Source organism: Stenella coeruleoalba (assembly GCF_951394435.1).
Source record: "Stenella coeruleoalba genome assembly, chromosome: 19".
Classification (NCBI taxonomy): domain Eukaryota; kingdom Metazoa; phylum Chordata; class Mammalia; order Artiodactyla; family Delphinidae; genus Stenella; species Stenella coeruleoalba.
The window spans coordinates 11,152,885-11,175,668 of record NC_137165.1 but is presented as its reverse complement, the minus strand read 5'-3'; the positions used below and the strand labels follow the sequence as shown (position 1 = coordinate 11,175,668).

The 22,784-nt window shown below is 50.5% G+C and overlaps 1 long non-coding RNA gene across 1 annotated transcript; it reads left to right on the top strand.

Annotated features, from left to right (window-relative positions):
- Positions 1-83: 83 nt before the first annotated feature.
- LOC307178094 lies at positions 84-20,667 on the top strand. Its single transcript, XR_013825130.1, has 4 exons — positions 84-259; positions 6,990-7,195; positions 19,246-19,330; positions 20,176-20,667. It is a non-coding gene; the product is annotated as an uncharacterized lncRNA (long non-coding RNA).
- Positions 20,668-22,784: the final 2,117 nt, after the last annotated feature.

The window sequence follows — 22,784 nt, the reverse complement described above, 5'->3', positions numbered from 1 at the left end:
GCTCCCGCCTCCATTGGCCCCTCCCTCAACCCGCCCCAGCCCGCCGCCCCTTCGCCGCACACTGACCCTTCCGCCCGAGCCGGACAGCAGTGTCACTTTTTAAACTTTTAATTTTAAAAGTCAAAATAATTCATGTGTCGACTGAAAAAGTAATGCACAACCTAGAGGTTGAGAATTATGTTTTATTCAGCGGACTTTCTGAGGACTCCCGCCCCAGAAGACAGCCTCTCAGATAGCCCTGAGGGACTGCTCCGAAGAGGTAAGGGAGGAGCCAGGATGTATAGGAGTTTTTGCAACAAAGACCAGATAGTCGGAACTTCAAAAGATTACCATTAATGAAAGAAAATCAGACATCTCAAGTTAATGAGGTTAGCACTTTTCTCGGTCCGGGAAGATGCGAGAGTCTGGGCTCCTTGAAAACATTCCTTTGAGATACACCTTAATTATTATATGTAGACTCAGCATCCTCCTTTTCTCCATCCTGAATCCTCTCAGGGTGCACATTGTGGGTGGCTGCAACATCCTTTGTTTGCTAACGTGGCAAGCAACATTTTTTATCGATACATGCCAGGGTTAACAAAAAAAACCCCCCAAAACCCCAAAGGGCACAGAAGAGCTTATGGATAAAAATGAAGTTTCCTGCCCTATCTCTCCCATCCCTTAGCCTAGAGGTAGCCGGGTTTTTTTCTTGTTTTGTTTTTTTGAGGTACGCAGGCCTCTCACCGCCGCGGCCTCTTCCGCTGCGGAGCACAGGCTCCCAACGCGCAGGCTCAGCGGCCATGGCTCACGGGCCCAGCCGCTCCGCGGCATGTGGGAGCTTCCCGGACCGGGGCACGAACCCGTGTCCCCTGCATCGGCAGGCGGACTCTACCACTGCGCCACCAGGGAAGCCCCGAGCTAGCAGTTTTAATGGACCCTGTGTTTTACTCTTTTGGTAGTTTTCTCTATCTCCATATGTTTAAATCAGCTTCCCCACGTGTGTGGGTTTTTTTTGTTTTTTTTTTTGCGGTACGCGGGCCTCTCACTGTTGTGGCCTCTCCTGTTGCGGAGCACAGGCTCCGGACGCGCAGGTTCAGCGGCCATGGCTCACGGGCCCAGCCGCTCCGCGGCATGTGGGATCTTCCCGGACCGGGGCACGAACCCGTGTCCCCTGCATCGGCAGGCGGACTCTGCTTTTTACCCCACGTCAATGAAAAGTGAGAATTGAATGCTTTGATGCTTTCTGATCCCTTCCTTCCCTCCCCTTCTCCTAATTTCGGATAGTTACATTGCTGGTTCTTTGCTTGGTTATTTTTGTAACTTGGTATTTATTCTTCACCCAAAACTCTCTGCTGGGCCGCAGGGACTCTCTTTTGTGTAGGATGAGGGTGGCAGCATTGGGACCTCCCCTCTCGTCTCCCACTTCTTCCTCCCTAACCGGTTTGATGTACCTTTACTCTCCCATCATCCTGGCTGTTAACGTCTGTGTTCTGTCTGTCGCCAAAATGAAGTCTTCTATGCTTTGTTCATCGGTTGACTCTAAAATCTGAAAAAATCAATAGACATCATTTACCTGAATATGGCCGGGTAGTATGATTGCAATTTTCTGTGGTTCCAAATTCATGACCCCTGGACCACCAGAATGAGGATGTTCCTGGCGACTGGAGTGGCAGCGTCTATTTTAACATGGGATTCCCACCCCCCCCCCCCCCCCCCCGCCGCCTTCTTCTTCCCTTTTGTGGCACTAGGAGATTTGAGGTTTAAGTCCTCCGACCGTGGAGGAAAGAGGGTTAATTTTTGGTTGAATCAGGCTCGGTGTCTGATGGGCTGCCAGGTATGCTGTCAGAGAACCAGGTGGAGATTTTAAAGGAAGTCCAAGGAAGGGGTCATTATGACCTGCAGAAGACGGAAGGGAGGAATGTCCTGAGGCCGGAAAGAAGGCTCTGAGCTAGAGAAGGAGCAGGGTGGAGGCTGTGGGATGAGAGTGGAGGGGACCTTCACCTGCTCCCGGCTGCCCTGAAGAAAGGCCTGGGTGGTGTCTGGACAGGCAGAGTCTCAGGGGCAGCTCAGAATCAGATGAAGAGCCCGGCAAATGGCATTATTTGAGGACAGGAACTGTGGTCTGCAAGCTTCCCAGCCTCCACTGCCCTGTCCATATTGTGTGTGCAGCGTCCCCACTACTTCCCCTTTTCCTGGGGACAGTGAATATCTCACTTCATTTGTGGTCCCCACAGCGGGATTGATGCCTGACTGTATCCCAGGACCCTGTGTGGTCCTGTCCAGTGCATCCTGGGTGGAAGGCTCCCCTCCTGATGCCCCAGGACATTTGCAAACCCAAGAACAAAGAGGGGTAGGGGCCAGGACCCCCGTGAAGTGTGGCGGGAGACACCCTGGCATTAGTAGTTGAGGTGTTGAACTCAAACAACTGGAGACACCCCCCCCCCCCCCGCCCCACCAAACTGCAGCAGCCATTTGAGACATTTCTGTTACAAAAGCCCTGGGAATTCTTTCTCACATGGCAAACAGTGGATTAAAATCAAGCCACATTTTGGTTCATGACTTTCTAGGCCAGCTTTCCCCCAGCCTCGTCTGCACCCAGCATTTCTAATTGCCTGTCTTTTCTTTTTAAATGGGGGACACAAATCATAACGTGCCTTTGACATACCCTCAGCTTCTTAATCATGGTTTTTGCATGGTCTCTCTTTGCTTTCCTGGTCCAGCTCTCTTGGTCTTCTCAGTGGACTCCCTCCTGCTAATTTTTGCCTTGTCAAGCACGCTTTTTGTGTGCTTCTCTTGTGTGAATTCGTGTGTGTGTGTGCGTGAGAGAGAGAGAGAGAGAGAGAGAGCAGGGACACACCATCCTCTTGTTACTGTCCTCCAAAGGCAGCGAATGGGACAACATCACCACTTTTCAGAATTCACGGCATCTCATACTTCATCTCACTAGTGCCTGGGGAGGTGGAATGCAGAGATGGGGAGAGCTGACTCCGGGCCCCATAGCAGGCAGCCTCTCCAGCCAGGCCTCTGGTCCTTGCACTGGCTTCCTTGTGTCTCCAAGGAGGTCTTGGCTGGCCATGTCTAGGCCGGTGCATGCAGGAAGTAGCAGGGGCAACTCCTGAGGGTCCCTTTTGACTGTTTCCAAGGGATCTAGCTGGAAGCCTTTGTTTTTGAGAGGCCAGCAGGGGGCAGCAGAGAACAAGCAGATTGTAGTTCCCGGTCCAGGAGCTGGACTTGGCCGGGAAAACTTGGGGCTCTGGAGGTGGCGGCTCCCCAGGGGCCCTGACCGCCCCTACTCCTACAGGGTCAGGCTGACTGGCAACAGGCGGGAGGTGTTTAGAACCCTGGAATCAGCATGCCAGCCGACTAGGGCCTCAGTCTCATCCCCTTGTACAGATGGGGAAACTGAGGCTCAGAGAATGCCAGTAACCTTCTAGATGCCACTCCAAAGCTGGTGTAGACGGAGATTAGCATCCAGGTTTCCAGGATTCTGGGCTGGGCCTTTCTCACCAGACAGTCCATACACGGGTATGATGTTTTTTGAAAAAACGAAAGGAGAAAAATATGAAACTTCTATTAGAGAGCAACCCAGAGCATGTTATAGGCTTAGTTTGGGAGCAGTTGGAGGGGTAAACGTGAGCGGGGCTCGTGTGGGCCTCACAGCCCGTTACTGGATGAGTTCTTGTGCCCGACACACAGGGAGGCCAAACAAACCGAAACGTTGGAGTTTGGAGCAGAGAAAGATTTATTGCAGAGCCGTGGAAGGAGTCGGGTGGCTCATCCTCCCAAAAAACCCCAAACTCCCCAAAGGGTTTCAGCAAAGCATTTTTAAAGGCAAGGTGACGGAGGGGTGTACTTGCTCGCTGCAAACTTCTTGCTGCCAGAACCCTCTGTTGTTCCAGCTGTCTCCTTAGGTCAGGTTGCCGTGTTCCTGTAAACCTCCAACCAGATGAGTGTTATTCTCTGTTCTGCAACTTTTTATTTCTATATGAATGGAAAAGTGTTATACCCTTAAGGGTCAGAGCCTTGAGAATGGGCTATCCTGTATATTTCAGGCTATAGGCAACATTCTTAGCTGGGAGCAAAGGCAATAGAACACAAAGGTTAAAGTGAAAGAAACATCTAGTACCAATTGTTCTTCCCTATGACTCCCTCTCTGGCCTGCCCCCTCTGAGAATCATTACTGCTTAACCAAGGCATTTGTTCCCACGTCTGAGTCACCCTCCTGACCTCTGTCTAGTGGGGTTTACATGACGCAACACCAGAGAGTGATTTGGGAGGGTGGCAGGGGGCTGGGGACCAGGCAGAGGGACCCCCTTGGGTACTGTGCAGGTGCATTAGGCTTCTAGTGTTGCTGTAGCTAATTACCACAAACGTAATGGCTTAAAACAGCACAAATTTATTCCATTACAATTCTGGAGGTCAGAAGTCCCCAAATGGGTCACTAGGCTTGTTTTCTTTTTGGAGGCTCCAGGAGAGAATCTGTTTCCTTACTTATTCCAGCTTCTAGAAGCCCTTGCATGCCTTGGCTTGTGGCCCCATCCTCTGTCTCCAAAGCCAGCGGAGCAGCATCTTCCACTGCGTCTGTGTTCCTCTCCTTCCGTCATCACATCCCCTCTGTGGTGACCCCCTTGCCTCCCTCTTACAAGCACCCTTGTGGATACATTGGGCCCACCTGGATAATGCAAGATGATCTCCCCATCTCCAGACCCTTAAGCACACGTGCAAAGTCCCTGCTACCACAAAGGTAACCTATTCACAGGTTCTGGAGATTAGAATGTGGGCACCTTTGGGGGCCATTATAGAGCCTACCACAGCCAGCTGGTTTCTTTTTGTCCCCAGATCTGTTCTCTGGCCTGCTCTGTCCCCTGAGAGGCTCAACATGGTGATGTGTCCAAGCTCCCTGGCCCTCCAGCTTCCAGTTGGGTTTGGCCAACAGGAGGTACCAGCAGGAGATCTGTGTGGGAGGAGAGTGAGGCTGGGTCTCTGTTTCTCCCACTCCCTTCTGGCTGGGTTGTGGTTTTGCTGTGTCTATGCTCTTTGTTCTGTGGTCACAGCTGGGGTCAGGGAGCCCTTCTAGGCCACAGCTCTCACTGCTCCCTAGAGCAGCAGCCCCTCCCCTGGTCCTTCAGCCCCACCCGTCCCCTAAGGTGCCCCTCATTCTTTGCTGGTTCCCCCAACCCCACCTGCACCTTCATGCAGCTCTCTGCAGTGGCACCTTCAACTGGGCCCCCTGTTCTCTGCCCAGATGCTGCTGAACAGGCGTCACGTCTCCTCCAGAATGGAAGGAGAGGAGGGAAGCTGAGAGGTAGAGAAGCCTGTGCAGTGTCACCCAGCTAGTCAGGGGCAGGGGTGGGATTTGAATTCCGACCCAGATGAATGGGGACTAGAGTCAGCATTTTACTGCCCCACCGGGCAGGGCCCCCTCTCAGGAGGTGAGGACCCCTTCAGTGGCAGAACCCTCGCCATGAGAGGGGCTCAGCTAGAAGGGGCACCTAAGGGTTTGGTGCGTGTCCCGAAGCTGATGGCATGGCAGAGGGCTATAGCGCGTGCCCAGTTACTGCTTGTCCCAGGCCAAACCACCTCCTCGTCCATGAGACATGGCCAGGCAACCTCAGTCAGATGCGTTTAGCCAACAGTTCAACCTTCACTAGCGCGGGCTCCGCTGGAGGCTTGGCGTGAGCCCGGGGACGAATCAGCGCCCCTCTTTGAGTGCCTTTTCCCTTGCTTCACGTTGGGCAGCGTAGGTGCCACGTGGCAGACGAGCCTCAGCTCTGGGGAGGATGCTGCTTGCCCGGGTCACACAGCTGGACTCAGTAAGTGGCAGTGGTGAGGATAACCCAGACTAAAGAGCGGGGCTGGCATTTCTTTTAATTTCCTGCAAGGCTATTGCTCCTAGGGGGTCCGGGCAGCAGGTGAGAGTAGAGAGAGCTGGGGAGTGAGGGGCCACCTGGGCGTTCCCTGGCTCCTGATTTCCCCTGAATAATAGATGCTTCATGGAAAGTGCTGGAGCCCTGGCTTCCCCGCGACCACTGTCTGCGTGATGACGGCCAGGCAGCCCAGGTTTGAGTCCTCGGATAGCCACCCTCTGGTTGCCTGCTTTTCCCTCCTCCTCCCTGGGTTTCCCATGTCTTGTACCAGAGACTCTGTCTTGAACTTCACCTTGATTGATTGGCCTGCGAATGAGGGACCACCGTGGCGGCCTCCAAGTACCTGCTGTTTTTGGGGAGGCTGCCCCACCCCCGCACAGCCTTCTCCCCCATCCCTCCCTCTCAGGGCTTTCAAGGACAGGTTAGGTACGGCCCCATGCTTCTGTATGGCCATTTCACGTGTGCAGAGTTCCTGGCCTAATTACAATGGCTCCATTACTTCAGGTATTCTCATTAGCGTGAGAATCCGACGAACGAAGAATCTCGCCTTTCCTCCTGCCTCCAATAAAAATATCATTTGAAGATGTAATGGAGCATTTGTCTCTCCTCAGCAGTCTTGAGGCTGGAAGCTTTTACTGAGTGTGACAGTCTCTGGAGGGCAGAGAATTTCTTCCGCTTCGTTCTCTGCCACGGCCCCCGTAGCTAGAATAATGCCTGCCCCATACCACGGGTTCAGAAATACCTGCTGGTCATGACCCAACATAGTCCATTTCTTTATGAAAAACACGTCTTGATTCCTACATGTGTGAGGACCCTCAGAAAGTATCCAACAGCCTATTTTGCAGATGGAGAAACTGAGGGCCAGAGATGAGAAGGGACACGTCCAAAGTCACAACAGTGAGCTTATGACAGATCCAGGGCTGGGATGAAATGTGTGGCCAGCGTTTTCTCCACCAGTCCACTTACAATCTGTGGCTCTGTTTGCATGCCAGCATTTTCCTTCTGTGTCACCAATTTTTTTTTTCTCTACTCTTTGGTGGCATGATGGGATCCCCCCCCCCGCCCCTTTTTAAACCTCCACCCACGCTCTGTTCTTCTGAATGTCTTACGAGGCCCCTGGTTTGCCTGCCTCCTGGCTGACAGGCTCAGCTATCCCAGCCCCCAGCTGGGGCTGCCCGTGGGTCTCACCTCCCCAGCCTGCATTAGGAAGGAAGGACGGAGACCTACGTTCTGCAGAGCTGGTTGCCCAGGGCGGGCTGCGACCACAACCAGACTGCCAGCTCCTTGATGAGTTAGGAGAGAGACACCCAGAGACAGAGGCAGAGGGATCTCTCTCCAGGTGGTTACAGGTAAGCAGTATAACTGGGGACCAGTTGGCAGCCTGTTGCCCCCCTTGTGGCCTGAGAAGTAGGGAAGCAAGTTGGTGAGGGAGAGAGGCATGAGACAGATGTATAGAGAGGAGAGAGAGGGGGAGAAAGGAAGAGTAGGAAGATAAGAGGGAGAGGAAGAGGGAGAAAAAAGGAGGAAGAAGAGAGAATTTTTAAGATCTGATTCCCCGTGTGCAACACCCATGCACCCTAATAATAAGTCAGACCTTCTGCAGAAGCTGTCAAAACGCCTTAACTAGGCCCTCCTAAAGGAAGAGTTGGATGGGATCAGCCGGCAGACAAATGCCCAGTTCACTGAGGTCTGGTGCAGAATGACCTTGAGTCCGAGGCACAGGCTTCCCTTCCCCTCTGGGCGCAGGCAGGAAGGGGTGAGGGTAGCTCTGTCCAATAGGAAGATAGTACCGGTCACAAAGGTAGCTTAGGATTTTCTAGTAGCCATCTTAAAAAAAATAAAAAAGGAAATAGGTGGCGTTAATTTTAACCCAGTCTGTCAAGGATGTTATCATATTACCATTCATGAGACACTTTGCACTCTGATTCTCACACTAAGTCTTTGAAGTATAGTTGATGCGTCCAGCACGTCCCAGTTCAGACCAGCTGAACTCCAGGTGCTCAGTCATCACAGGGCATAGTGGCTACTGTATTGACAGTGAATATACACCCCCTCCTGTTCTGACCCTGGACACCGTAAATTCATTTTACCCATTCTTGAGCTTCATAGAAACATGACCCAACAGTATATTCTCCCCTGCGTTCTCTCACTGCAACAGTGCACAGCCCAGTGCCTTCATCTAGAGGCGTGTTCCGGGAGGTTTTGGCCGGGGGCACCGATGGTAATTTCGGTGGGGGCTGGGAGGGCTCTATGACAGGCTGAGGGGCTGCCACTTACAGTTGTGCAGGTTGTGCATTGCACAATTCCAGGGGGCCCCTGTTTTCCTCACTGTCATCTTGGCTATGTGCAGTTATTGGAGATCCCCAGTAGATGGCAGGAAAATGTCTTAAGGAAAGTGTAGCTTTTCTTAATCTGCACAGTTGCCTTCTTGGCCAGGGCCAGGCTGCATGTTTCAGCTAAGTTGGCCTGTGAATGTTAGTTTCTGAGGGCAGGGCCTGAGCATGTCCCCAGCTGGTACTATGGGCAGTAGCAGTTGGCCAGAGCCAAGCTAGGAGGGGCAGCCGATGCCTGGGACCTTGGGCTTTCTTCTCCAACCAGCACAATCTCATCCTTGAAGGGTGTGGTGTGTGTGGGGTGCATAGCCAGGGCTGGGATTGGTGGTTAAGACAGGAGGAGGGGTGGTGGCCTCTGAGTTGATCGCCTCTGCAGACTGGCTCCTATTAGATCATTCAAGGCATCCCCCCCACCCCCCCACCCCCCGCAGCAAGCTCTGGAAGGATTTCCAACCTCCATGCCCCAGATCCGAGTCTGTCTTGCTGGGGTTCTGATCTGAGGGTTAAGGGTGAGTCTCATTTTCCCACCGCACTGCAGGCGTCCTGCTCTATCTCAGGACTCAGGCGCGGCCCCCGCCTCTTGTACAGTGTGTGAGCCGACATCGATTTTCTCCAGGTCTCCCTGTGGCGCCGCAGAACCTCTCTGTCTTTTCCGGTCTGTCCCCACCTCTGCTGCCTGCGCTCCGCCCCAGAAGCTGATCTGTATGGACGTGGCTCCCTCTGGCTTCAGTTGGGTTCTTGGCAACTTCTTCTCCAGAGGAGAGTGAGGTCAGGGTTTTGTTTCCTCTGCTTTCTGCGGGGATCTCCTGGCCTGGCTGATTAAAGGTCGCACCTTCTTCAGGGCAGCCCTCTGCACTCATCCCCCACTGTATTAGTCGCCCACGGCCTCTGCACCCATCCCCCACTGTATTAGTCGCCCACGGCTGCTGTAGGAAATCGCCACACATCTGGTGGCTTAAAACGACACAAATCTTACAGTTCTCGAGGTCAGAGGTCTGAAATGAGTCTCAGGGAACTAAAGGCAAGGTGTCAGCAGGATTGTGTGCCTTCCGGAAGCTCTGGGGGCAGAATTCCTTCCTTCCGTCTTCCGGCTTCTCCGCCTGCCTGCCTTCCTTGGCTCGTGGCTCCACAGCCCTCCATCCCTGCTTCCGTCATCACATCTTCTCCGATTCTCTTCTCTCTCTTATAAGGACCTTTGTGATTACACTGGGCCCACCCCAATCACTCTGGATCATCTCCCCACCTCAAGATCACATTTGCAAAGTCCCCTTTTTCCGTGTAGGGTAACTCATTCCCAGGCTTTGGGATTTATTAGGACCTGGACATCTTTGGGGGACTGTTATTCTGCTGACCATACTTTATGTCAGAGTTCTGGTTGCCACACCCTCCCCTGCTTCCTAGAGTACTAATGGGGCGTGGCTTTTCCTGGTCTGGGGCACTGCACTGTTACACGTGGTTTCACTGTATCCTGCCCTCGCTTTTATAAAGACCCCTTTCAAAACTTCCCTCAAATTACCCAAAGCGACGGTGCTATTGGACCCCTGCTATTCAGATTCCTGCTGAAGCTTGGCTGTTACACCTACCCAGTTAATGTAGTCTTTCCAACAATCTTTGAGGTGGATTTTTCACTCTCCCCCTTCCTCCCCAAAGGCCCATTTTATCTTTGAGGAATTTGGGGGCTGGAGGGGGGTTACGTAACTTGTCCAAGGTTGCATGGGTAGGTCACGGCAGAACTGGGATTTGAACCGGAACTAACTCTGACCCCAGAGCAGAGCTCTCCCTCCTGCTGTCACTGACTCTTATAGCCTGGACTGGAATTTTTCCATCCATTAGGCATTCACTCTCTGACTGCTGACATGGTAGTGATTTTCGTAAAATACAAGTGGCTGTTCCTCGGTGGTCCTCTTGGCTGTCCCCTTGCATTGGAACATTGGGACATTGCTGCTCTCAGTTTGGTTGTCCAAGTAAAGCTGACCATTACTGTCCACTTGCTGTAATGATTCCCTGGGGTCCTTCAGAGATCATCTCAGTGACACCCGTCCTGCTATCTCCAGGGCCACATCAGAGGTCAGCATAGAATGACGGTTAAGAGCAAGGGCTCTGGAATTGGACAGGCTTGGATTCCTAACCCGGTGTGACCATTTACCAGCTGTGTGATGTTGTGCAAGTTACTTAACCTCTCTGAGCCGTAGTTTCCTCACTTGTACAATGGAGGTGATGATTGTGGCTACCTTATATGGTAGTTGGGAGGCCTGAATTTGTTAATGAGCATTCTGAATTACTTAGAAATGTACTCGTTGGCCATGACAGTGAGTGACCATGTCGGCGGCTTTTATTATTACGATCACTCTGCATGCTGTCACCTCAGGGTCACCCCTACACGCACTGCGGCCGCACCCTAGCAGTCCCAGCCTTACGTTTGCCTTCAGAAAGCCCTTTGTTCAGGTGCCCTCTGTATTTTGGCAGGACCCCCACTGCCTGGCTCTAGGTGAGAGTGAATTTTCACAGCCATCCTGTAGCCCTGACAGCTCCTGCCAGTGTGGTAGTGAGGGATACCCAGCCTCGGGGAGACTGCTGCATGTTTTGTGCCAATGTGAATGGTGCAGCCTTTCACGGACATCCCTTTTTTGTAATAAATATTGCAGACGGCCAACACTGAATCTTCAGTTCTTTCACAGCTACTTTTCAGGACCCCTCTGGGGAATTCTTCGGAAGAAGAGTGACACCAATCTCAAAACTTTGTATTCATCCTGCTGACTGCGTTGCATGTGTCTCTTAGAAATGCCTTTTCCTTTCCTGGGACTTTGCATCTCTGGCTGGCCCCTCACGGCTGCCCTGTCAGCTCCTGGGGCTGGCATCAGAAGGCCTCATCTCCGTCCGGGGCTTGTCAATGGCCCTGAGTTCAGATGTGGGGAAGGAACATGAAAAACATTCTTTGGCCCACCTGGAGGGGAAGCTTGGCAATGGGGTAGTGGCAGCAGAGAGGCTTCCTCTGATTCAGTGAAGCCATCAGCTGTCTCTCCAAATGCTCCTTCCCCTCTGTGCCTTGTTTTGGTTAATTTAAGAACAGCTGCCCTCAGTGGGAACCGATTTCTGGCGGTGTGCAGAAGCCAGCTTCCCAGGAAGGCTGCTGGCGTGGGATCGGCAGGTTAGCTGGGGATTTAGAGCCGGGGATCATCAGAGTGCCACTTCACTGCTTTCTTCCCTTCGTGAGGAGCCCCCATCTTTCAGGATGAGTAACTTGGTTATTCCTGGGGAGAGTTAGAAGCGGCTTGAGAGCCTAGAACTATGATAGAAGGAGTCTTGTGACAGACCAGATGGGTGGTCACCAAAGCCTTTTCCTTCTATCCCTGGACACACGACTGGCCTGCTTCCCAGTTCCGCCTGCAGTTAGATGGGTCCATGCGCCTGAGCTCTGGCCAGCGGAATGGGGGTGGAGGTGATGCACACCGCTTCTGAGCTTGGCACCTAAAACCCTTGCATGATCGCCTTCCTATCTGCCGAATGATGGTGCCCAGGTGTCACTGAAGCCGCATGCTTCGTGGACCATGTAACCAGGATGCTTCTCCTCACTTGCCGTCTCTTTGCCTTTTCCTCACATCCTTCCCTTCTCTTTCTTTATCCTTGGCCTTCCGCTTCTCAGTTGCCTTCTGTAAAATATTTTACCCATTAGGTATGAGATTCCTGACTTTCAAACTATTCAGTACTGACACTTTCTGGGGAATCCATCTATCCCTACCCACACTGCCAAGAATGGGATCAGCAAAGCCAGTAAAATTCCAAATGGAGGACCCATTCTCCTAGGATGGAGATGAAGTTATGGGAGAGCTGATAACACTGCCTCTAGCTGCAAATCCAGATGGTTCCTCAATATTGTGAAAAATTAATTCCTGGTTATCTTTGAAATAAAGAAACAGAAAGCACAGATACTTAATATCTCTCAGTAAATTCCATTGTGTTCTGAGCACAAGAGTTCAAGTCACTAGCAAGGAAGGATGACTATGTCTTCGTCTCCAAGTCCACATTTTATGGGGCTTGTCGTTGTAGCCCACCACAAGGCAAGTAAAATTCCACGGTCATAATCAGATTTGTCAGTAAGGATTTCTTCCCGCTAAAACTGAGATGGTTCTGTGAGTAAATCTCAAACAGGGGAATGCATCTAATTAGAATTATAATGATACTGCCCAACTTGCACTGTAGTATTCCAACCAATTTTATTCTTTTTTATTTTATTTATTTATTTATTATTTTTTGGCTGCATTGGGTCTTCGTTGCTACGTGCAGGCTGTCTCTAGTTGCAGTGAGTGGGGTCTACTCTTTGTTGCGGTGCACGGGCTTCTCATTGCTGTGGCTTCTCTTGTTGCAGAGAATGAGCTCTAGGCATGCGGGCTTCAGTAGTTGTGGTGTGAGGGCTCGGTAGTTGTGGGTAGCGGGCTCTAGAGTGTAGGCTCAGTAGTGGTGGCGCACGGGCTTAGTTACTCTGTGGCATCTTCCTGGACCAGGGCTCGAACCCGTGTCCCCTGCACTGGCAGGCGGATTCTCAACCACTGCGCCACCAGGGAAGCCCTATTCTTTTTAAAATTGCCAATTTAAAAATACTTCCATTCGAAAGATAAGCAAAGATTAGCTCTCAATTTTCAATTTTGGCTTCAATCTTACTTTAATGCAGCATCTTTCACCAGTGGGTTGTTTTTTTTTTTTGTTTTTTTTTTCCTGCAACCTTCAGCTGCTGCATTAAAATCTTCTCAGGAAAGAAACACCCACCCTGGTTTTGAGTAAAGAAAAAGTGAAATTACTAAATAAAACACAAACGATCTAAAGAGACACGTGAAGCTGGAAGACAGATCTGAAGGAATTGAGTTATCTGTCGCTTGTTCATTATAGCTGTGGGCTTACTGAGTCACAGCCTCCTGTCTTCCAAGGGAAAAAAGAACCATCCAACAAATGGTTTAAAATAATAAAACCTGAAACCACACATCATCCTTTCATCTTCATGAGAGTCCAGTTCATAATAACGTTTTGTATCAGATAGTTCTGAAGTCCCCCCTCCCCCCATTGTTTGTTGGCTCAAGCATTGAAAAAGGCACCAAATTACCAGCTGTGGGGGTGGGGGGGGCGGAAACTGTGCTGCTTTCAGGAATGAACTTCCTGGCAATCACGCCTACTCAAACCTTCATTCCAGTTTAATTACTTAAGCTACGTGTCCAATAGTGGTATCAGGTTATTGAACAAACACAGCATCTTGACACGGATGCTGAAAGCTGCCTTTGTTGAGTGATTACTGGGCATACGCAGTCCCTTTTCCAGAAATGTGCCGTTCATTCAGTTGGAGCTCTCCTGCCCTTCCTTCCCCAGGCTCTGGCCAGACAAGCGTCTGAACAGGGCTGCTGTGGGGAGGGAGAATGGCACTCCTTTTAGGGCAATTCCCAGACTACTCTGGACCAGGGATACCTTTTATGATCAAGTCTGAATTTCTAGATTTCAGACGTTATCCTTGTCCGAGGCTTAAGCGCTTGTAGATCCCACTTGCCAGCTCTTTCTTTACTTCTTCCAGCTTCCCAACACAGTTAAATCACAATTTTGGCTAAGTCAGTGCTTTGTGTTTGTATTATTATGACTGTATAAATGTTTTCACTGCCAAGCCAGAGGTATGACCTGATGATGCTTCCTTTCACGTCCTTGATTGGCTTTTTGCTTTCATTGTATTTTGTTGAATCTCATCTGGTCCCCATGGCTTTGACCATCAGGAATATACTGATGACTGTCACATTCCTGTCCCTAGCCCAGACCTCTACCTTGAACTTCAGACCTCTATATCCAGTCACTTTCTCAACATCTCCACTTGGACGTCCAATAAACTCTCAACCTTAATGTGTCTAAAACACAACCTCTTATCTCTCCTCCTCCGCTCCCTTCCCCCTACATTCACCTGTATTCTCCCCTGTCCTGGTGAGCAGACACTCCATCCTTCCAATAGCTCAGGCTAAGAACTTTGGACCCCTTCTGATGCTCCTCTGTCTCTCAAACTCCACATCCAATCTCAGCAAATTCTGTCACCTGTACCTGCAAAATACACGCAGAATCTGTTTCTCACCACCTCTGTCTGCCAGTGTCCTGTCCGAGCCACCTTTAGCTCCTCCCAGTCAGATTCTTACAGTATGCCCCGTAATTGGTCTCTCTGCTTCCACCGTTGTTCTCTGACAATCTATTTCAACACAGCGTTTGGAGTGATTCTTTTAAAAGATAAGATGTTCCCATTGTCCCTTTGGATCCACTCTGGCCCTTGTCTAGTTCTCTCCATGCCCTCGGAGGTTGACCACAGGGGCCAAATCAAGAGGATCCCTTGCTTTCTGGCTTGTGCTTGGGTTTGGCCAGTGGGAGGCCTTGGCAGGAGATCAAATGGTAGGAAAAGAGTGAGGTCAGGGGGTTGGTTGTGTCGTGGCTGAAGGTGGCAGGTCCTATCATGATGCCCTCTCTGCAGTTATTCTCTCCAGATGCTGGTGACTGTTTCCTCCCCTTCAGGTCCAGAGATAGGCCTCTCACTGTTACCAGCCCTGGGTACCACTCTCTCTCTACCTCTTGATTTCCCTTAACCCTGCCCACACTTTTGTAAATGGGTGCTCTCATCACAGGCTGCTGCATTGTTCCAGTGAGAGGACCATGTGTTTCTAGCTGAGGCCCCACTGATCAGCCTCCTTCACCCCATCCTTCTAGTGCCCACTCATCATTCTGACCTCAGCCCAAATGTCACTCCCTTTAGGAAGCTTCACCTGAACAGTGTAATGTTTTACTCATTCCTAGAGCCCTCTTTTCATCCTTCGGGGTACTTTTTGATAGTTTAATCATCTGCTGTCTTCTTTTTTGCTAAACTCTGGTTCCATCTTCAGGGATGGGTCTAGTGCCCATCCTCTTATCCCCAGACCCTAGCAGAGGGTCTTTGGGGACCCAGGAAACATTGCTTCAATGATGGAGCGAATGAATGACTGAAAAGACCCTCTCCTCCAAGAGGCCTTCCAGGGTCTTCCAGGAGAGCAGCCTCTCTTCTCTCTCAGCATCAGTGGCAATGGCCCATGCCATCTTGTAGCGTTTGTCTCTTTTAGTTAATTAATTAATTTTATTTATTTATTTTTGGCTGTGTTGGGTCTTTGTTGCTGCGCACTGGCTTTCTCTAGTTGTGGTGAGCGGGGGCTACTCTTCGTTGCGGTGCGCGGGCTTCTCATTGCAACGGCTCCTCTTGTTGTGAAGCACGGGCTCTAGGCGCGTGGGCTTCAGTAGTTGCGGCATGCGGGCTTCAGTAGTTGTGACTCGTGGGCCCTAGAGCACAGGCTCAGTAGTTGTGGTGCACGGGCTTAATTGCTCCACGGCATGTGGGATCTTCCCAGACCAGGGCTCGAACCCGTATCCCCTGCATTGGCAGGCGGATTCTTAACCACTGCGCCACAAGGGAAGCCCGCATTTGTCTCTTTTTACCTTGCTCTCTGTGGTTTGTGGCCATGCCTGCCAGCTCTCCCCACCCTGATCTCTCTCTGGATGACCTAGGTCTCAACCGTTTTGAATCTCCAGCACCTCGAGCAGTGCCCGGCACATAGTAGGTACACAATAAACAGCTGAGAGGTAAATCAATGATGGAATGCCTGAGTTTGGGAACAGACCTTGTTTATCTGTGGCTCAACACCAGATGCCCCGGGGTGGCTTATTTAATTGTCATTTTCTTTGTGAATTCATTATTGTTTTATTTCAGTGTTGTTTTTTTCCCCAAAAATCTGCTTCTCCCTGGGCCTGCAGAGATTGCTTTGAACCAGGCCGATCAAATGCTGGCCAGCTGTGTGAGGAGGGAACACAGGGCCAGGGGAGAAGGAAGCTGGAGATAGGCAAAGGTGGAGCCCTGGAAACCACAGACCAAATCCCAAAGAATGCAACAGTCACGACACCACAGCCAGAGAGACGGCTGAGCCCGCAGCCCCAGGACCGCGTTCCTCTCTCAGGGGGCGCCTGGGGCTCAGAGACAGCAGCTTGGCAGTGCAAGTGGGGCTGGTGCCTTCTACCCCAGCTGTCCCTGAGTCCTCACTTTCTCAGCCCTGCCTACCCCTACCAGGCAGCTGTCTCCAAATCCAGCTGATTCCTTCCTTCCGGGGCACAGTGGGGGTAAAGGCATGGTCTCTGGGGTCAGATGGGTCTGAGTTTCAGTCTTGGCTTTGCTACTTCTAGCTGTGTGACCTTGGCCTTCATCTCCCCAAGCCATAGTCTCCGTATCCGCAAAGTAGGGATGATAATAATGCTCATTGCAGACCGCTGTGAGGATTAGAGGGGTCACAAATAAGGAGTGATGAGCACAGTGTGTAATGTTGGCTTTGATTAAAATTGATGCTGTTGTCGACTGTTGTTTTCATACTTGTTTCAATGGCCTGAGCCCAGGCCTTTGGCTGCTAAGAGGGTGCCCAATAAAGGGCACCATATCCAGCCAGTGGTGGAATGAGCTCCCCATCACTGGAGGTAATCAAGAAGCTACCAGATGACTTTTTTTTTTAGATGTTGGGGGTAGGAGTTTATTAATTAATTAATTAATTTTTACTGTGTTGGTTCTTCGTTTCTGTGCAAGGGCTTTCTCTAGTTGTGGCAAGCGGGGGCCACTCTTCATCGCAGTGCGCAGGCCTCTCACTATCACGGCCTCTCTTGTTGCGGAGCACAGGCTCCAGACGTGCAGGCTCAGTAGTTGTGGCTCACAGACCTAGTTGCTCCGCGGCATGTGGGATCCTCCCAGACCAGGGCTTGAACCCGTGTCCCCTGCATTAGCAGGCAGATTCTCAACCGCTGCGCCACCAGGGAAGCCCCAACCAGATGACTTTTGTTGGGCTTTATGCCCTGGATGGGAGTAATGAGGGCCAGGGTGGTTGGCCTGGAGGGTCCCCAGTCAGTTACTGAGGAGAGGTTTTCATTCTGTTAAACAGTGAGCCGGGGACTCCATGTGTTAGCGTGATGCCTGGCAATTAAAATCGGAAGAGTAATCTGAAGAGAGTTTCAGCTCCGTTGTTTGCCCTTTTAATCTGGTCTGTTGCCATGGGAACGGCAAGTGATTGCAATCACCACTGTTTGTATTGTGAGCTCGCTCCCATCAATATGGCTTTTGAAAAATAAGAAATACAAATCCTGACTTCGGCATGCCACTCATTACTATTCAGAGCAAACCCCTGAGAAGTTCTGTCAAACGCTTCCTTCCCGGTGCACAGGCTCTGGTTTGGAAATTCCCAGCAGCCCAGCTCCCGGCCTGCTTCCTTTCTGCCCCTCTCAGCCAGGTGGATCTGCAGAGGTTGTGTGCAGAGGACCGTCACCCGCTGCCCAGAGGAGTCTGGGTGAAGATTTGCCACCTGGCTTCCCTTACTGCTGCCTGTGGCACTCCATTCCAAGCTCATTATTATTATGTCAATGGCTCATAATCACCTTACTTACCGCTTTCTGAAGATGAAGAGAGAGATGTTGTCCAAGGTCAGAGTCCTTGCAGAGTGATGGGTGGGGAAGAACAGGTCGCTTGCATCTGCATCTGAGAGGTTTATGACATGTCCCGGCTCATGGGTGCCTGCAGGGACTCAGCTGCACCCAACCCGCCTTGCCCAATCCCCCAGATCTCTTTGGCCGGATGCTCAAATCCAGAGGCTGCCTGGAGGGACATCACCCTAGCCTCCTTCAAGTGAACCCCCGATGCCTTTGTCTCCCCCTTATGCTTACAGAATGGGTTATTGGGAGATTGTGAAAATGTTGGCCTAATGCCTGGAGATAATTGATTATAGCATTTTTCTTTGAGTAAGGAGACTCCGGAGAATGTCTGATCCCACCCTGTGGTAACAACTGAGAATAAACTCCGAGTGAGGAATTGACTTGCCAGAGGTCACGTAATAAGAGAGGGTCTCCCAGCTCCTGTCTCTTGGTTCTGTGTAAATCTAATCTCGTTTGCGGGGCATGCACCCAGGGTACTTTATTTCATAAACTTTACAAAATTAAAACTACTTTGTATTTGAACTACATACATACTTTAGATCACTTTTCTTAGGTAAGATGCAAGTTGGAATAACATTTTAAAAAAAAATGAGTTTAATTCTAGAAATTGGTACTTTGTTGATATTATGTTCTCAACCCAGAGCCACAGGCTAGGGGAAGGGATAGACCCTCACTGATTTCAAAATCAGCCTTGACCTCTGGGCCTGGTTCTGGGAATCTTCTAGCTGTGTGACCTTGGGGGATCCACTTCACCTCTTGGGCCCTCTGTATCCTTTTCTGTAAAATGGGGAGAATGGAGCTTGCCTTGTCGACCTCACAGTATTTATGAGGCTTCCCATGAGTTCATGGCTGTGGATGCATTTTATCAGGTGTAAAGAATTGTATTGAATTGTGGCTGTTATTTCATTTATTTTTTTACAATTAATTTTTTTAACATCTTTATTGGAGTATAATTGCTTTACAATGGTGTGTTAGTTTCTGCTTTATAACAAAGTGAATCAGCTATACATATACATACATCCCCTATGGCTGTTATTGTTACAGATTCTTAGAGTTAGGTCTCCTGGTTTCACTAGGACTAGAATTTCTTTTCTAGGCCAAATGTCTACGTGGTGAATCTAAGTTTTTACTCTTTTTGTTTGGATGAAAATTACTCCCCTTTGATATTTTGACATTGCATTAATCTAAGATTCTCTGGTGTAGATGATAAGCCAATCAAGCATGTTCAGGTTACCCACCCACCTCCAAACCTCCAGGGTCTAACTCTACAGGTGATCTAGGTGTTCATTCATTCATTCATTCAACATGTACTATGTGCCAGGCCCTGTGCTGAGCTCCAGGAGTCAATGGTAAATACATACAATGGTCCCTGCTTTGTGAAGCTTCCATCAATTCTCTGCCTTTCCCATCAGCTCCCTGGTAGGACCACGGTTTTCAGCCTGGTATTTGAGGTACCTTGTTTTTTTTTAATGACCTGGCGTTTCTTCCGGCTTTTCTTTTTAAATTAATTTATTTTATTTATATTTATTTTTGGCTGTGTTGAGCCTTCATTGCTATGCCTGGTCTTTCTCTAGTTGCAGCGAGCGGGGCCTACTCTTCGTTGCGGCGTGTGGGCTTCTCATTGAGGTGGCGTCTCCTGTTGCGGAGCACGGGCTCTAGGTGAGTGGGCTTCAGTAGTTGTGGCACATGGGCTCAGTAGTTGTGGCTCGCAGACTCTAGAGCGCAGGCTCAGTAGTTGTGGTGCACGGGCTTAGTTGCTCCGCAGCATGTGGGACCTTCCCAGATCAGGGCTCAAACCCGTGTCCCCTGCATTGGCAGGAGGATTCTTAACCACTGCCCCACCAGGGAAGCCCTGGGGTACCTTTTAGAAAGCCTCAGAAAGAGACGTGAAGTCTTATCTTAAAAACAGCTGCATTTTCAGTTTAAACTAGACTCTGATCCTTCTAGGGCCGGAGCCATGTCTTGTGGACCCCTCTGTGTCCCCAGATGGAGCACAGAGCCTGCCACATAGTAGAGGCTGGGTATTAGTAGAATGTAACTAAATTCCCAGAGATGGCTGGCTAGCCAGTTGCTGAAGACCCATACGTGCTTTCCGTCCCGCAGTGTAGCATTGTTGCTGGGAAGTGATTGCCCAGCCAGGGACTACATTTCCATCTAAGTAGGGACACATGGATGTACGTGAAAGTGATGTGTGACATTTCTGGCTGAAGGAACTTAGGAAGTAGGTATTCCTTTATCAGCCCCTTATCCCCTTTGCCAGTTGGAAGTAGGAGTCAAACTATAGCCCATGGGCCAAATCTGGCCTGCTGCATGTTCTTGTAAATAAAGTTTTATTGAAATTTGCTACTTGTTTTTGTAAATAAAGTTTTATTAGAACACAGCCATGCCCATTCGTTTAATATCATCAATGCCCACTTTCTCCCTACAATGGCAGAGTTCAGTAGTTGTGACAGATGTGGTCTGGCCCACAAAGCCTAAAATATTTACACTCTGGCCCTTTACAGAAAAAGTTTGCAGAGCCTTGCCCTGGAGGATGCTGTAGACACAAGATGGAGAGAACCAGCGTCTCTGAATCCTTAAGGGGAGGAAATTTGTTTGCCAGCCAGGAACACCCACTCACCCTGGACTCTTAGGTGAGTGAGAGGTGATCTTTCATTGTGTCAAGATCTTAAATTTCTGATGTTTATCCAGCAGGAGCTAGCATTATTCTAATTGATCCGCAGGCCATATCAGAAGTGTGCTGGGTGGGCGACTGCTTCCAGACTTCTTGATGAATTTGTATTTGAATCTGTGCAGGATTGATTTCCCAAGGTCACTGACGCAGCCACAGAGTGGCAAGGGACAGAGACAAAACTAACGTGCCTCAACTGTTGTGGGGAGGGTCATTGAAAGGACGCCCACGCGCACAGGAGAGACAGGGATCGTACAGCAACCCAGGGACGAGACGGGCAGAAGGGGGAGGCCTCCTGGGACCTGGAACTGAACCCAGGACAGTGTGTGAGGTGGGTGACAACATGGGCTGTGGATTGAGATGGCCCGGGTTTGAACCCTGCGCCTGCCACTTACTGGCTGGGTGACCTTGGCAAGTTCCTTCGTGTCTCTGAGCCTGTATCCCCGTCTCTTAAATGGGAGTAATAACAGACCTAAGTTGTTATGAGGAATAAATGACTTCTGCTGCTAAGGAGCTTGGCATGGTTAGGGTGCTAGTGCTGGGGGTGGGCCCTAGGTGCGCAGAGGGGACGCGGAGTCTGGAGCAGGGGGGGCCACTGCCCAGCCGGTGGTGCAACTGCTCCTCCAGTGGCCCGAGGCAGATCCATGCTTCACTCCCTCCTGTTCGTCACCCGCCCTTATCTAATCACATTGTGTCCTGTCCGTTTTACCTCCAAAATATCTCTCAGATCTGTCCATTTCTCTCTGGCGCCTCCATCACCTCCACCTGGTCGCAGCTGCTCTCTCTTCCTGTCTGGACGCTTGGTAAACCCTCCTGCCTGTCTTCACGACATCCCATGGCCTCCCTCAGATCTCTTCTCTTGACAAAAGCCAGAGTGAGGTCTCTTCTAGGTGCAGACCTGTTCATGTTATTGCCATCTTAAGGCAGACAAAGCTGCTTCCCGATGGCCGCCGGCTCCGCCGTCCTCTGTCTCCATCCTCCTGATGCCTGAATTCCCTCAGTTCTGTGGGGTTGCCGTGACCCCCTCCCCCGCCTTCCTCCAGGGTCCCTGCACACCCTGCTCCTTCTACTGACAGCACGCAAGAAAAAAAAAAAAAAAAGGCACTGGAAAATGAGGAGGGCGGACAGGATAATCTCGGGACTCCAGCTCTGACACTCCAGGCATATTGGGTGGAGCGGGGAAGGGCGTGAAGTTGCTCTGAGCGTCCTGGGAGGAGGGTGTTATAAAAGTACTGTCCTTGCTGGAGGCAGGAGGGTCTGCTGGCTTGGCCCCGTACCTTCCTCTGTGCTAAATCTCAGGGTCACACCAGCCGAGGAGACAGCCAAGGACACAGTTTGTTGTCAAAATGACCAAGTTCACTTTGGGCGTATTGAAGAAAAAAAAGCTATTTCCTAGTGTCTAAATCTCATTAAAAAAGCAATTTTGCGATCAATTACAATGCAATTTAGCCACTAACTGTTTAATTATATTAAAAAAAAAGACAAAGAAGCAGCAGAAGCGAGCTTGTTCTTCCTGTCCTTATATTTATGAGCCGGGCTGAAAGAGCTTGTCTTTGGAGGACTCTGGTGTAGAATAAGTGGCCATCTTGGCCCAATTACCTTACAAGTTAAACTTTCCAAGTCCATATATTATATTCACCCAAGGAGGTTGTATCGTTTGGAGTATACTGGAGCGGGAGAGATTCATTTTTCTCCGAGAGCTCGGACCTTTCTTATTCTGGCACGCGCTATAAAAATTGTATCATTCTAGGCGGCTTTTATTAAAGGAACATTATTTCTGTAAATTATTTTTTAATGCTGTGGAAGAGTTTGCCCTCTGGAGTCATCTCAGTTGAGGAATTGGGGGATGAAATAGAGATTTGAGTCTACAGAGGGCTGGGGGACATCAAGGCCGGGGAGGGAGACACAGAGAAGGCTGGACGTGGGCAGGTCTGCTGTCCCCATAGGGAAAGAGCTTGGAGGGAGGACGTGGCATTTGGGCCACATGGAGCGGGGACCATGGGTGCTGCACCCACGTGCTCCTTATCCTGAGGGAGAGAGGACGGGCTCCCCTCAGGGGCTTCTGTTGCTGGTGAAGGGCAGTATGGAATCCAAGGCAGAGACGCTGGCCCCCCCTGCTAAGTCCCTTCCCATCTCCTTGTCCTCAGGCCTGTTCTCACTCAGGGATCCCCGGATCCTCTTCTGTGCTCTCTGGTCTATGTCCAACTCCCCTCTTCTCCTGGTGGACGCTCTCCAGCCCATGCACTGCGGCCACTAGCACCGTACACTCTGTCCTTCTGGCCCGGTGGGCTCCCTTCTTGCCATGGGAGGGGTATTGGCTACAGAGGGCCCGAATACCTGGGTCTTTGGAAATATTCAAGGGAGGTTTACTTTTGCTTTTCTTCTGCCTGTTGAGGGTCCTTTTTGGTATCAAGAGGCAGAATGGTTATGGCAGGCGTGTTG